At 39.8% G+C, this 15819-nt stretch overlaps 1 long non-coding RNA gene across 1 annotated transcript in view; it reads left to right on the forward strand.

The window, feature by feature from the left end:
- Positions 1-1289: 1289 nt before the first annotated feature.
- The window catches only part of LOC127544501 (uncharacterized), a 98591-nt gene continuing 84061 nt past the window's right edge, over positions 1290-15819 (forward strand). Inside the window, exon 1 of the long non-coding RNA XR_007949457.1 lies at positions 1290-1884. This is a non-coding gene — a long non-coding RNA (uncharacterized LOC127544501). The remainder of the gene's footprint in view (positions 1885-15819) is intronic.

A 15819-nucleotide genomic window follows, 5' to 3' on the forward strand; every position in this document is an offset into this window, starting at 1 on the left:
CACTGGGGATCTGGTCAGTTGGGAAACTTCTTCCTCCATTTTTCTTCCTTCTTTACTTTCTTTTTTTCTTTCTATCCTTCCTCCCCTCCTCTCTCCCTCCTTCCTTTCATTCTTTCTTTCCCTCCCTCCTTCTCTCCTTCCCTCCCTTTATCCATAAGGATATCATACCCTTACCTACAGATACACACACATAAATGTGTGTATATATATATACACATATATTAGAATTAGAATATATATATAAAGACATCATCATATATATAAACATATACATATGTCAACATGTATATATTTTGTATTATTTTTCTGTCATGTTTATATTTTTATATATCATCCCAGAGGTGACAAGGAGTAAATTTTCCTCTACCTGTTCCATCTCAATAGCTGATCTTATGACTATCTTGTGGATAATATCTATTTTTTTTCTACCTCAACTTGCTTTATACAGTAGACAGAACACTGATTTTGCAGTCAGAGGGTCTTAGTGCAAGTCTTGCTTCTGATGCTTACTTATCATTTGTGTGATCTGGATTGAATCATCTGTTTGGGGTTTTCTTGGCAAAAATTCTGGAATGGTTTGCCATTTCCTTTTCTAGCTCATTTTATGGATGAGGAAACTGAGGCAAACAAGTTCACACTGCTGGTTAAGTGTTTGAGGCAGGGTTTGAACTTAAGTCTTCCTGACTTCAGGCTCAGAACTCTTTGTCTACTTGGTCACCTCGATGTTCTAGCTGAACCTCAGTTTCTTCTTCTGTAAGATAAGAAATCTGTATTAAATGGTTTCCCAAGGAGCTTTCCACCTTTGTTATGCTCTCCCCGTCAAAAGCTGAGCCAACATATTGGTACCATCCATGCAATCATAAAACAAGTATTCACTGAAGGCTTACATGTCCCCTATCCCCAAGTAGGCTCCCTAAACCGTAGGGCCTTAGATCAAGAGACTTGATTATAATCACAGGCCTTTCCACTTGCAATACCTAAACTTTTTTTTTTTTTTTTTTTTTTTTTTTTGGTGTCAAGACGCCTTTACATTCTTAAAAACTGAGGTTCTCCCAAAGTGCTTTTATATATGTGGTCTCGTTATTTCTCTAATCTAATCTTTTTACCTCACTTTTCCTAATGTCCTTCTTTTCCTCCTTCCCGAAATGCCAAGTACAAAGACTCTCGGAGTTGAGGGGGAAGGGAGGATGGTGGAGCTAGGGAAGAGAGGGAGAGGAGGAAAAGGTACCTCTTCCACCTCTTAGGCGTGTGTGTGTGTGTGTGTGTGTGTGTGTGTGTGTGTGTGTGTGATAAAGACAAAAGTGGAAAGGCGAGCCAGCTGTAGTGGGGGGGAGGTGGGACGTAGCCGCACTCCTGCCAGCTGAGGGCCCCCCGCGGAGCTTCTGGGGGAGGGCGTGGGCGTAGCTTGGCTAGGGGGACACTGGGGACAGTAGCGCAGACGGGGAAGGCCCGGCAGTCGCGTTCGCGCGTGCGTCCCACTATACTCTCCCTCTTCTCCCCCCTCCCCCCCACCCAGACGCACGCTCCCTTCCCACGCCCCCGCCCTCCTCCTGCCCACCGGGAGAGTCGGAACCCCAGCCCTAGTCGAGCAGAGGGAGAGAGCTCAGTCGTGCGCCCCGGGGGCGGAGAGGGTGGGGAAAGGAGGGAGGAGGGGAGGTGGAGTGAGGGGGAAGGAAAGAGGGAAGCAGCAGCAAAGAAAAGGAAAGCAAAGACCACCAAAGCGAGGCCAGAGCCGAGGGAGGCGGGGGCTGGGGCTGGTAGGGAAGGGAAGGGCGCGTGAAGCCCAGAGTCGCAGCTGCCCCGGAGCGCGCTGAGGTCGCCGCCGCCGCCGCCCTGTCGCTCTGGCCGCCCGGGATCGCTGAGCCTCCGGGGAGCGGGGGCCAGGTCAGTGTCCGAACCTCTCCACTCCCGCTCGCTGGAGGAAAGGAGGAGGGTGTCACCGGCGGGGGAGGGGAATGGGGCTTGCTAGCGTGATGGGGTGGGGGGAGATAGAGGGCGGGGACCCAAGCATTAGGGTCACTTGCACGGGGGTGAGGGGCAGGAAATCGAAGTTTGCATGCCCGGGCGGGGCGGTGCTCGAATAGGGGGGAGGCTGGGAAGGGGATTCGGGTTTGCTGGGGCGGGCTAGCCGAAGCGAGGCGGGGCGGTGCATACGTGGGGGTTGGGGGAGGTCGAATTGCTTTGTGTAGCAGCAGCTAGTAGACCCCGCCGGCTGCGCCAGGAACCTGGGTGTGTGTATGTGTGTGGTACCCTTCTTTCACTGAGGGGTTGTGGTGGGCATCGAGAAGGAAGGAGGGAATGCTACTGATGCCCCCAACCCTGCAGACTCTTCTTCCAAGAGCGCACCCCCCCTCTCCCCATCCCGTTCTCTTCCTGCATCGACTCCCACCTTCTAATTGTGGCTTCTCAGCCCTTTCTGTCTCCCTGCCCTTTCAGATGCCCGAAATCTCAAACTGCCCATTCTGCCAGTCATCTCGAAGCTTTCATTCATTCCCACCCTACTTCTTCCCTTCATCCCTCACCCGGGTTGTTTCAGGGCAACCTGGAATTCTGAAGTCAATGTAGGTATTCAAACCCTTCTGGGATGGCTGGGCTGGATTGTGCCCACCAAAATCAGAAGTAGCCCAGGTAGCTTGGGGTGGCATTTCCTCACGGAGCCTGTGGCTGAGCTGAGTGGACAGCTTGAGCAAAGTGACACCTGTACTGTCTGGGTCCTCAGCACCTCCGGTGACTGCTGCCCACTCTTTTCTGGCTGAGGCTACTTAATTGGAAACCTCAATGTTGCCCCGATCCAGGGTCCAGGCTGGCAAGTGGGGCTGAGATACGTGGGTATCATCTCTTCTTTTAACCTGGGTATTTCGACAAATCAGACTAGCCATTGATCCTAGAGCCCAGCAGGGGGCAAAGGGAGGCCTATTGGATTCCTGTTCTGGAGAGTTGTGTATACACAGTGTCCTAATAGATTCTGTAGGCTGGGTAGCAGGTACTTTTCTGATCTCCCTTAATTCTGGCATCATCTTTCTATTGATTATCTTCAATTTATCCTACCCATAGCTTTTTTGTACCTGATGCTTTGCATATCGTTCCATTAGACTGTGACTGCTTCAAGAGGAAGGACTGTATTTTGCCTTTCTTTGTATCCTCCTACACTTAGTACAGTGTTAAATAAATGCTCTTTGACTGACTACACTAGATCATCTTGGGGGCAGCAAGTCATGGAACTTAGGACTCCTATTCCTCCAAACTACTGGCAGGAGGAAATTTGATTTCTTCAGTTTCCCTCCCTCCTCCCCTTCCTCAGTCTCATGCTGTTTTAGACAGCACATGCCCAAAGAATTTTGTGTATATGTGTCTGTGTGTCTGTGTGTGTTGATGGTTTCCAGATGAGTCTGTAGCATTGGAAACCCAGTTAAATCCCAGCAATTGGTTGCATATTGGAAGGTTTGGTGGGACTGTTGATTTCTCTGGAACTGTCATCTCCAAACTTTCTGTTGGCTGGCCGGAATCAGGATTGGTACTTCACAAGGAGAGAGGATGAGCCCACAACATTGGAGTGAAGGGGCAGGACAAGAGGATCTAATCTGTTATTCTTATTGAAATCCATGAAAAAGAATTTCTCAAATGCCTATTATGGGACAGATATGGTGCTAGTTACTGGAGATACAGACAAAAAGAGAGTAAATCCTTACTCACCAGGAAGTTTCTTTCCATCAGTTATTACAAGATCTTCAGGATCTATAAAGGCTATGAATCTGGTTGTTCCTAAAGTCCACAGTCATGATCACAAAGGCATTTTCTCTGGTCGTCCCCATATGCCTGATATGACTACTGACCTCCTTGGCTTCTTTTAAATCCCATCTAAAAACCCACCTTTCAGAAGAAGCCTTCCCTAACCACCACTAATTCCAGTGCCTTCCTTCTGTCAGTTATTGCTTATTTATCCTGTATGTAGCTTACTTTGTATATGTCTATTTGCAAGTTGTTTCCATCATTAAATTGTAAGCTTCCTTTAAGGCAGGAACTATCCCCAGTACTTAGCACAGTGCCTGGCATATAATAGCTGCTTAATAAAATGTTATTGAATTTAATTGAAATGGAAAGGTGATTCTGTATGGACTTTGATCCCAATCTCACTCTTTGCTCTATTGTTTCTTTGATCACATGTACCCCCATGCCTGCAATAGCCTCCATATCTCCATTGTCTTTCCAGCTTGTTACATGGTGATTTGGTATGGTACCTAGTGATGTGGAAGGAACCTAGGTGGTATGGTGGATAAAGTGCTGAGTCAGGAATATCTGACTTCAAATCTAGCTTCAGATATTTATTGGCTGTTTTACTCTGGGCAAGTCATTTAACCCTGTTTGCCTCAGTTTCCTCATCTGTAAAGTGAGTTGAAGAAGGAAATGGCAGACCACTCAAGCATCTTTGTCAAGAAAATCTCAAATTGGGTCATGAAGAGTTGACATGATTTAAAAAATAGCAACATTGCACCAAAAGCAATTCTAGTGATATGGTGTAATGATTCAGAATACTGAATCAAGTTATTTATATTTGAATCTCAGTGGAACATATTTGATGTTTATCTGTCTTTCCAAACTATTCTTTGTGAAAAGCAACTCAGCATAAAGCAGGGATAATTAGCCTTTTGTGTGTGTGTCATGGATCTCCTCTCAGAATGATGTTTTTAAATGTGTAAAATAAAATCAATAGGATTATAAAAGAAATCAAATTATATTTAAACAGTTATCAAAATTATTAAAAAGAAGCTCATGGACCTCAAGTTTAAGAGGTATAAAGGAAAATGTACTTAGAGTCAGAAGTCCTAGGTTTGACTCCTGCCTATAATATTTGATTTTATTTTAAAAACATATGCAGAGACAGCTAGGTGGCACAGTGGATAGAGCACCAGCCCTGAAGCCAGGAGGACCTAATTCAAATATGGTCTCAGATATTTAACACTTCCTAGCTGTGTAACCCTGGGAAAGTCACTTACTCCCAAATGCCTCAACAAAAAACAAAACAAAAAAACCATACACATAGATAATTTCCAATATTCACCCTCATAAAATCTTGTGTTCTAAATTTTCCTGCCATTCCCTTCCCTAGATGGCAAATAATTCAATGTGTATTAAACATGTGCAGTTCTTCTATACATATTTCCACAATTATCACACTGCACGAGAAAAAAAATCAGACCAAGAAGAAAAAAAAATAAGAAAGAAAACAAAATGCAAACAATCAACAAAAAAGTGAAAAAAACTATGTTGTATCAGTCCCCACAGTTGTCTCTCTGGGTGCAGAAAGCTCTCTCCATCACAAGACCATTGGAATGGGCCTGGATCACTTTGCTGTTGAAAAGAGCCACGTTCATCAGAATTGATTGTCACATAATCTTGCTGTTGCTGTGTACAGTGCTCTTCTGGTTCTACTCACTTCACTTAGCATCAGTTCATTTAAGTCTCTCCAGGCCTTTCTGAAATCATCCTGCTGATTGTTTCTTATAGAACAATAATATTCCACAACATGTATATACCATAACTTATTCAACCATTTTCCAACTGATGGACATCCACTCAGTTTCCAGTTCCTTGCCACTACAAAAAGGGCTGTCACAAACATTTTTGAACATGTTGATTCTTTTCCCTTTAGGATGCTTGACTTTCTTAGCCATACTCTTCTAACCTTAGAATTGGAAAAATCTGTGTTGTTCCAAGGGATACCTGAATCAATAAAGCCAACCAATCAACCGGTATTTTTAAAGCTTCTAATGTGTGCTAGACTGAAGATGTAAAGAAAAGTGAGATAGTCTCTAGCCTGAAAGAGCTTATATTCTCTAATGAAATCACAGATTCTTGAAATATTGGATTAAGAAGTGGAAAGACTTGCATTTGGAATTATGTGTCATAGTAAGTAGAGCTGGAAGGGATCATGGAGCTCATCCACTCTGATCTATTCATTTTATAAATGAGGAATCTGAAACTTTATGAGTTTGAGTGGCTTGTTCAAAGTTACTCATTCGGGTAGTAAGCAGTAGAGCCAAGATTCAAATATAGATCTTCAAGCCTTTATCATTATCCTGGGCATTTAACCCCAAATAATAATAATTGCTTGCATCTTTATGGTACTTACTATGTGCCAGCCATGTTACAGTTATTATCTTATTTGATCTACACATTCCTGGAGGGTGAAGTTATTATTATCCCCATTTTACATTTGGGGAAACTGAGGTAGTCAGGTAGAGTGACTTGCTTGGGGTCCCATGATGAGCATTTGAGGTTGTATTTGAACTTAGATCTTCCTGATTTCAAACTCACTGTACCACTAAGTTACTCACTTTGAGAGAGCAAACTCTGAGTGCTGACAGTGCTTTATTAGTGAGAACTTGGGCACAAGTCCCTCTTTTTTAGACCAAGGATTCTTCTCTTTTATGTTAGGGATATTTTTGACAGACTGGTAAAACCTGTGGAACCCTTCCCAGGGTAATGTTATTAAAATAATGCCTGAAGATTGAAAAAAAATCACATTTGTTGAAGTACAGTTATGTGAATATTTTAAAAACAAGTCAGACTTCTGGTTAAGAACTGCTGCCAGAAGGTAAGCTCCTTGAAGGTAGGCACTTTGGGTTTTGTGTTGATATGTCTTACACTTAGGAAAGTGATTTGCAAATGGCAGATACTGAATGCTCTTTATATTGAATTGAATTGAGCTTTGGACACAGATAGAGAAGGTTGAGTTTATTCTTCAATATAATTTCCTGAATGCTTGATGAACAAGGTATCATAGGGAAAAAACACTGAACTTGGGTCACAGAACTTGAGTTCAAATTCTGACTTGTAAATATTGTGTGTCAAGACTGTACTAAGGATTGGGGGTACAAAGAAAGGCAAAAACATGGTACCTGTCCCCGAGGAGCTCACAGTCTCTTGGGAGAGACAGTGTGTATGATTCCTTATTACCCTGGTTCTCTTATCCCCCAAAGAGGATCTATCTAGGATGCTGGAAGCCTTTCTCTGGGTCTTTTTTTTTTTTTTTAACTCTTTGGATATGAGTTTAGCACTTGGTCTGTCTCTGAGTTATTTATGTTTCCCAGATGCCCAGGTGGCATAAACATTAGAATTCTGGATCTGAAATCAGGAAAACTTAAATTCAAATCTAACCTTTGTTACTTACTTGTGTGATCCTGTGCAAGTCAAACTCAGTCTGCCTCAATTTCCTCATTTATAAAATGAGGATAATAATAGTACTTATCTCCCATGGCTGTAGTGAGAATAAAAATTTTGTGATGTGGCTGGCAAACTTTAAAGCATTATATAAAAGCAACTCTTATTATTGTCTCTTGCTAAATGATGAACTTACCTTCTTTCCCAATAGGATTTTTGGATGATATATTCCTTATGCCACTTTTTGATTGGTGCTCATTCTTGGAAATAATTTCTTAACCCACTCTTGCTCACTAGGTGTGTCTTTGTTAGCTTTTGGGCAAATGAAGATCATGCAATAGAATGAATTGATCTCCAAAGGTGTTTGCTGCTCTCATGGGAGATATCTTTTGTAGAGTTCCAAAGAAAAAGGGAATCCCCAAGTGAGGTCTTTGATCTGGCTCTTTTTTGTGTTGATTTCATTGACCACGCCCTACTTTTCTCCCCAAACTTAGACTTTTTCTGTGAGAACCATAGCCATTTTAAAGATGGGCCTAGTGAGCCATATAGGGTCTTTTCCAAGGGAATTAAAGAATGTCTGTTACCCAGATGAGCATAAGCAGTTGGCTAGGTGTCCTATTGAGTTAACCCATCAGCTGTAGATATCTCAAACTGGCTCTGTATTCAGATACCCAAATAGACCCAAAATGGCATCAAAGGGAAGAGACAAGGCTGAATTGTATTTGGGGATTTGAAAAATGCTTTGAAGAATCCAAAGCTGCTCCCTGACACAAAGCTTCATCTTTTTTTTTTTTTTTTGACATCAATTTTCTCTGGGTGAATTATGAAATGTTACAGTCTTTGAAGACTCAAATAAAAATAACTTAAAATGTTTTATGCCCATTATCTCTCAATCCTGGCAAACTCACTTGAGGAAGGTAGAACATGTATTTTTACCTTTATTATACAGGTTAAGAAACTGAGGCAAGCAAGGTTTTGTATAGGGTCACAGAGCTAGGAATTATCTGAGGCCAAATTGATCATGTATTTGGGAAATATTTAACAAAATAAATATTCAATAAAACACTGATAAAATTACATTTGGAAATGAAGCCAATCTGCTGCCTATAGAGATCCTTATGTGTGGATTAGTGGCCCTGTTTCTAATTGAATTTGACAGAACTGTTATATGGGGCTGGACTAAGTTACTGTTTGTTGTTTGATGAGAGATTTTGTCTAGTTCTCAGAGGTTCTGATGTCTAGGGAGCAGACTGTGACTGTCTTCAGTAGCTCTCAGCCTAGCACTTGATCTTTTTAAATAACATGTTTTATTGATGCTTTTAAAAAGTTTACATTGTTGTCAGTTTCCCCACAGAATCCTTTCTTGTAACAAATTAAATACAACAAAGCAAAGCACATGGAGACACTGGCAGTGAACAACGGCTTATACCTGATTATCACCTCTCCAGACCTATCTGTAGATGGGATTGTCGCCTTTGACCAGAAGATTAGTCAATCTGAACTGAGGTCTTTTTCTTTCTTTCTTTTTTGGGAGGAATTATTATGTTATTGTGATTATTGAGTACTATTAGTACTCTTGATTCAATTTAATTTGCGTGTATCAATTTACAAGAATCTTTTGTTTTTCTGAATCTTTCATATTTGTCATTTCTTATAGAGCACTGATATTCCATTACACTTGCTATAATTGATTTTGTCGAGCCATTTTCTGGATGGGTACTATTTTAATTAGAATCCATAAGCATTAAGAATCTGATATTGATTAGGTACTATCTTAGGCACTGGGGTTGGTTGCTCTCAAGGAGATTACCACATTCTACTAAGGAGAGGCAAGGTTTTCAGATAAATAAATCTTTAAGTCTGCATAAAATAAATACACAGTGATTGGAGGGAAGAATTTTTTGCTACCACATGAAGTTCTTCTATAAGTATTTTGGCATGTAGGGGACTTCTCCATGAACTCTTCAGAGGGTATATAAGCCTCTTCTCCTACATCCTTTTCCTTCCCCTCTCCTTGTTAATATAATTTCTGGGTCAGAAGGTATAAAAAGTTTAGTCCCTTTGCTGGCATGATTCCAAGTTATTTACTAGACTTATTCATCTAAGAGTAAGTCCCAAAGTCAAGAAGTCCTGAATTTAAATCTAGTTTTAGACATATAGGGCAAATCATTTAACCTTATCTGCCTCAGTTTCCTCATCTGTTAAATAGGAATAATAAGAACACCTACTTTCCAGTGTTGTTGTGAGGATAAGTTGAGATATTTATAGAATGTATTGCCAATCCTGAAATTCTATATAAATTATTGTTGGCATGTTACTATTATTACTACTTATGAACTCATCCTCTTCTGACTTTGGCTTCTTTTGAGAGATTAAAAAAAATAGAGATAAAAGAGATACAGAAGATTTCCATGAACTATCAATGCTGTTGGGTGTCATCCATGTTTATCCACAGAAATGCTACCCTGGGTCTCTGATCCAAGGGGAAAAAAAGCCTGGCTTGAAGATAGGTTCTGAATAAGCTGCTGGGAATGAGGCTAGCAGAATGTGGGCGCTGTCAGTCCTAGAGGGGATAAAAGGGTGGGGGGTGATGGTGTAGTCTAGTTTTAGCACCCCAGCAGCTGTTTTAAATACTGGTTCCTTTGTTGCTTCTTATGTGATAAAGATATTTGCTGATGAATGGGTCAGGATGGGCCTCTTGTCTCTTTCCTTCCTTCATCTTCCCAGGGGTTATGGTGTCAATAACTGAATTGTTTTAGGACCACAGGGTTTAGTGTTGCAAGGGAATTAGAGGTCATCTCATTTAGGTTCTTCCATTTTATGTAATAAGAAGGAAATTCAGGGCCAGTGGGGAAGGGAAGGACTCAGCTGAGATCACTTGGCGAACTTGGGACTCCCAGACAGAACAAGGCCCAGGCTGGCAAGTCCTTAAGTAAGCATATCACCATTTTTGAGGGTTTTTTAAAAGAAGTGTTATGGATTCTTTTAACCACAGGGAAACAGATGGGTTAAAACAACATACAAGAGGACATTCAAGAGATTTTAAAAGCATTTGAGTAATGGTTCCCCCTGGCTGAACTAGAATGTCAGCCTGTTTTTTTTTTTTTTTTCCAGCTCCCATCCTGGCCATTCCTTTATTCAGAATTTGGCTCCTTATATGAGGATCAGTTAAAGGACCTGGGGATGTTTATTCTAGAGGAAAACAATAATTGGAAAAATATATATTCAGTGCTTACTATGTGTTCAGCCATGGAAACAAATAAAAAAAGAGACAATCCTTTCACTAACATTCTGTTAAGGAATAAAAGACTATCTATGCCTTTTTTTCCTTCCTTCCTCCCTCCCTCCCTCCCTTCCTTCCTTCCTTCCTTTCTTCCTTCCTTTCTTCTTTCCTTCCTTCTACCTTTTCCTACCTTCCTATTTTTCTACCTTTCTTTCTATTGATCTATCAATCCATCTATCCATACATATATACGTATATATGCACATGCATATATATGGACATATACATGTGTTTTGTGTCTATATTTTATATATGTATAGATAGTTTTAGTTTCAAATCAGATAGGTCCCATTGTCCTTCGCATACAATAGTAAAACAAATGATAGTATCTATTCTTTCATGTCATTTCTACTATTAAAGCGATATACATTTTTGATCAAGGAAGAATAAAAAGAAATATATGTACAAAAATATTTGTAATGGCCCTTTTTGTTTTATAACAAAGAATTAGAATAGGATAGAAGGAAAGTGAGGCAGCTAGGTGGTACAGTGAATAGAGTGCTAGACCAGGAGTTAGGAAGACTCATCTTCCTGAGTTTATATCTTGTTTTCAGACACTTAATAACTGTGTGATTGTTTGCTTCCCCCCCTCCCAAAAAAAAAAAAAAAAGAACAAACTTAAAAAAATAAATTGAGAAGGTTGGGCTAGATGGTCTCTAAGGTTCTTTAAATATTAAGCTCCATGATCCTTTATTCCTAAGAGAGGCAATGTGTTGGATAGGTGCTGACTTTGGAGGAGGGAAGAGTAGAGTTCAATTTCAACCTTTGATACAACCAGATTTTATAACCCTGGACAGTTAATGTAACAATTGGGTACTCTAGGCCAGTGGTTTTTATAATGAGAGCCAAAGATCAAAGGGGTCCAAAACCCTCTTAGCTATCTGTGAAGTCAAATTTATATTTATAATAATATTAAGACATTTTATGCCTATTAAGCTATTCCTCCTTTTCCTAATTTCAAATCTCTCTAAGGCTTAGATTTTCTTATTATACTTAAAACAAAACAACATATCGCAACAGATTAAAAGCAGAAACATATATGAGAATCCAACTGTCTTCTGTTTAGCCAGATGCTAAAGAATGTGTACAGGAATATAAAACAGTGCCACTTTTCTCATTAAACTTAAAAAAAAGTATAGTTATTTTCATAACAATATGTTATATTAACATGTAATACATGTGTTATTGCTATTTAAGCTAATTAATAAATATGTTAAAATGTATCAATTTAATTTTCTGATGTAGTGAATATTGATAGCTGTAATCCACATAAATGAAAACTTTCTGGGTCCTCAGTAATTTTTAAGATTAGGTTTTTTCATTTAATTTTTAATCTATGTTTCAAATAGTTTTATTGATTTATGGTAAGAAAAATATACATTTAATTTCTTTGTTTTTCAGCATTTGTGATATTTTTATGCATTGATGCAGTCATTTTTTATGATGGTGTTACGTACAACTGAGAAATAGATATGGTTCTTTTTATTCTTATTCATTATTTTCCAGAGGTCTGTCATATATAATGTTTCTTAAATCAAGTTCATCTCTTTAACTTCTTTCTTGTTTATTTTGTGGTTAATTTATCTAGCACTAAGAGGGGATAAATTGAAGTCTTTCACAGATATAGTTTTACTTTCTGTTAGCTGCTATCTCATTCAACTTTTCCTTCAAGAATTTAGCAGCTCAATTATTTATAATAATTCATTTATATGGCAACTTTTAGTTAAATTTTTTTTGCTTTGTCTGATATTGTGATTGTTCTTGATAATTTTTAAGAGTTTAAAAAGGGTCCTAAATCCAAAAAAAGTTTGAAAATCTATTGCTGTTCTAGACTGTTTTTTAAGATGATAAGTTATAGAGAAGATACCAATTTGCATTACCAGAGGGAATCATTACCTAGAAGCTTCAAGTATCATAGAAATAACAGATCCTGACCTTGTACATATTTCTTTCTTTTTGCCCAAGACTACAGTTATTAAGTGTGAAAGGTAGGACTTATCAGTTTATAACTAGAGTTGTGATTGGGGATACTGAAGGATGCTGAAGGTGCAAATGAGCAGAAGACATTTACTAAGAACTATGAAGAAATGTTGTGGGTTAAGAACTATCCCAGGAGAATACCCAGAAGTAGAGACATAAGTGACATCACAATTATTATAAGTAGCACCTTAGAGTTAAAAAATGATTTATTCCCAAGGGCTACAAGAGTACCTAGAATAAGTGAGTAAAGAGATGATAAATGAAATGAAAGTTATGGAGAATAGGCGTAGAAGGTAGTAAATTTTATCCAACAAGCAGACTCTACAGATGAACCAAAAATAAATAAAAAATTCCTTGAGATGACAAAAAGTATTACAACAAAATCAAAAGATTGAAAACACAGATGAAGATGTAAAATATTTCCTATTGTAATCAATTGACCTGGAAAGTAGGTCAAGGAGTAATAATCTTAAGAATCATTAGACACCTTAGAACCATAAAAATTGTGATCAGTTACATTATGATGCTTCATTTTCCCAACCTTGGACTTTTGTTTCTTTGGCTACATAATGAGGAAGTTGGACCTGATGAATTTTTAAAAATGGAATTCATAAAGTACTTAGAAGTACTTTATATAAAATGTCTTATTTGATTCTGACAATGATCCTGTAAAGTAGACAATGTGCAGGTATTCTTGTCTCTCTGTACAGATCAAGAAATTGAGGCATGGAAAGGAGAAATGATTTGCCTGACATTCATATGGATAGTAGGTATTAGAGATCTGTATACAGTTATTACTGGTGAAGATCCTAACCTCCTCTGTGCCATCTCATCTGTACTCTTCCCTAAATCCTCTATTGAAGATTAAATCAATCAATCAATAGATTTTCCTTTCTAGGACAACTTTAATCTACTTTCGATTTATCTTGTATATACTGATTTATGGACAGCTAGATGCTAGATATTCTAACAGGTGTCAGGAATTTAAGGACAAGAACTATTCCTTCAACAGCTTACGTTTTATAAGGGAGACAGCATGTATATAACATGTAGGCAGAATAAATCCAAAGTAATTTTGTCAAAAGACGCCAGCAGCTGGGAGATCTCAGCCAGCCTCCTAAGAGAGAGCATTTAAACTGAGCTCACAACCCCTCATAGGTTCCCGAGTCAGACCCACTTCCCATTCCCCCATTACACTCAAGGCCTCTCTTGAGACTCCAATGAATGATTTCAGTTCTAAGAGATGTGATACTTTTATTGATTCCTCATTCAGGCCCGCCCTAGTTCTGTCCACTGTAAAGGGAGACATTACGAACTCTCCAACAGCCCATTGTCTCCCTTCAAGCTCTGAGCTTCTTGGATTTATTAGGAATTGTTCTTACCTCTGGAAAAACAGTGGGAAAATTTGTTGCATCTCTAATTCTTGGGATGAATTTGGACTAGCTCCCTTGGTCTCAGTTTTCTCTTTTGTAAAATGAGATGTTGAATTATGGAATATTGAGGTTTGTTCCAGTATCTAATGAGCTCCTTAATTAACTGGAATGCAGGTATAAGAATGAGGACCTTCACGGACATTCCCAAATTTGCTTTGAGCCATCATTCTAGCCCAGCCCAGGGTACTAAGAACCTTTGGAGGTAAGGCCACGATGATCATCTTCTCTGATCAGGTTCTTACAAGTTAGAAATATGCCTAACCAGCCCCCCTCCTAGGTGGGTAATCCAGAAATTTCACCAGGAATTTGGTAAATGGCAAGATCTTTGGGAAGTGGAATGTAGTTAAATCAGTCTTCTTTCTCTCTCCCACCTCTTTCTCCCTTCCCCTTTTTTTCTCTCCTCCTTTGCTCTTTTCTTCTCATTTTTCTTCTCTCCTCTTTACTTATCTTTCTCCCTCTTTCTTATTCTCTCCCTCTTTTCCCTTCTCTTATTTTCTCTTTTCTTTCTTCTATTCCTCTTCTATTTTCTTTCTTCTTCTTTCTCCTTTTCCTCTTTTCTCCTCATTTTTCTTCTCCTCCTCGTCCTCTCCCTCTCTTTCCCTTCTTTCCCTTCTCACTTTTCTTTCCTCTTTTTTCTCTCCCTCTTTTTTCTCTCTTATCTCTTTCTTCTTTCTGTCTTCTCCCCTTCTCTTATCTCTTCTATCTCTCTTCTTTCCTCCCTATCCTTCTTTCCTTCCTTCTCATCTCTTCTCTTCTTTTCTCCTTTGTTTTTCTTTCTTTCTCTTCTCTCCTCCTTTTTCTTCTTCTCTGTCTTCTTTCACTCCTCCTCTCTTCCCCATTTCTTCTCTTCTCCTTCCTCTTTATGTGTCTCTCTGCCTCTCATTCTGTTCTCTTTCTGTCTCTGTTTCTCTGTCTCTGTCTCTCTCCTCTCCCTCTTTTTTCCTCCATCTCATCTTTCTCATCTACCTCTCCTGTCTATCTCCTCTCCCTTTCCTTTTTCTCTTCTTCTTCTCTCCTCTTGCCCCTTTTCTTTCCTTCTCTCCTCTCTCTTTCTAATTTCCCTCCCTCACTGCCTGTCCCTCTCTCCCTCTCCCTCCCTTTGCCCGTCCCCTTTCTTTTCTCCTCCTCCTCCTTCCTCTCTCTCTCTCTCTCTCTCTCTCTCTCTCTCTCTCTCTCTCTCTTCTCTCTCTGTCTTTCTGTCTCTATCTCTCTGTCTCCCTCCTTCTTTCCCTTCTCTTTCCTTTGTATCTTTCTTTTCTCTCCCTCTTTTCTCCTCTCCCTCTTTTTTCTCTCTTATCTCTTTCTTCTTTCTGTCTTCTCCCCTTCTCTTATCTCTTCTATCTCTCTTCTTTCCTCCCTATCCTTCTTTCCTTCCTTCTCATCTCTTCTCTTCTTTTCTCCTTTGTTTTTCTTTCTTTCTCTTCTCTCCTCCTTTTTCTTCTTCTCTGTCTTCTTTCACTCCTCCTCTCTTCCCCATTTCTTCTCTTCTCCTTCCTCTTTATGTGTCTCTCTGCCTCTCATTCTGTTCTCTTTCTGTCTCTGTTTCTCTGTCTCTCTCCTCTCCCTCTTTTTTCCTCCATCTCATCTTTCTCATCTACCTCTCCTGTCTATCTCCTCTCCCTTTCCTTTCTCTCTTCTTCTTCTCTCCTCTTGCCCCTTTTCTTTCCTTCTCTCCTCTCTCTTTCTAATTTCCCTCCCTCACTGCCTGTCCCTCTCTCCCTCTCCCTCCCTTTGCCCGTCCCCTTTCTTTTCTCCTCCTCCTCCTCCTCCTTCTCTCTCTCTCTCTCTCTCTTCTCTCTCTGTCTTTCTGTCTCTATCTCTCTGTCTCCCTCCTTCTTTCCCTTCTCTTTCTCTGTCTCTTTCTTTTTCTGTTTCTCTGTCTCTCTCTTTGACTCTTTCTCTCCTTCCTTCCCTCCTTTCTTCCTCCCTCCCTCTCTCTTTCTGTCTCTCTGTCTCTTCTCT

The sequence above is a fragment of the Antechinus flavipes genome, chromosome 1 (assembly GCF_016432865.1).
Source record: "Antechinus flavipes isolate AdamAnt ecotype Samford, QLD, Australia chromosome 1, AdamAnt_v2, whole genome shotgun sequence".
Lineage (NCBI taxonomy): Eukaryota > Metazoa > Chordata > Mammalia > Dasyuromorphia > Dasyuridae > Antechinus > Antechinus flavipes.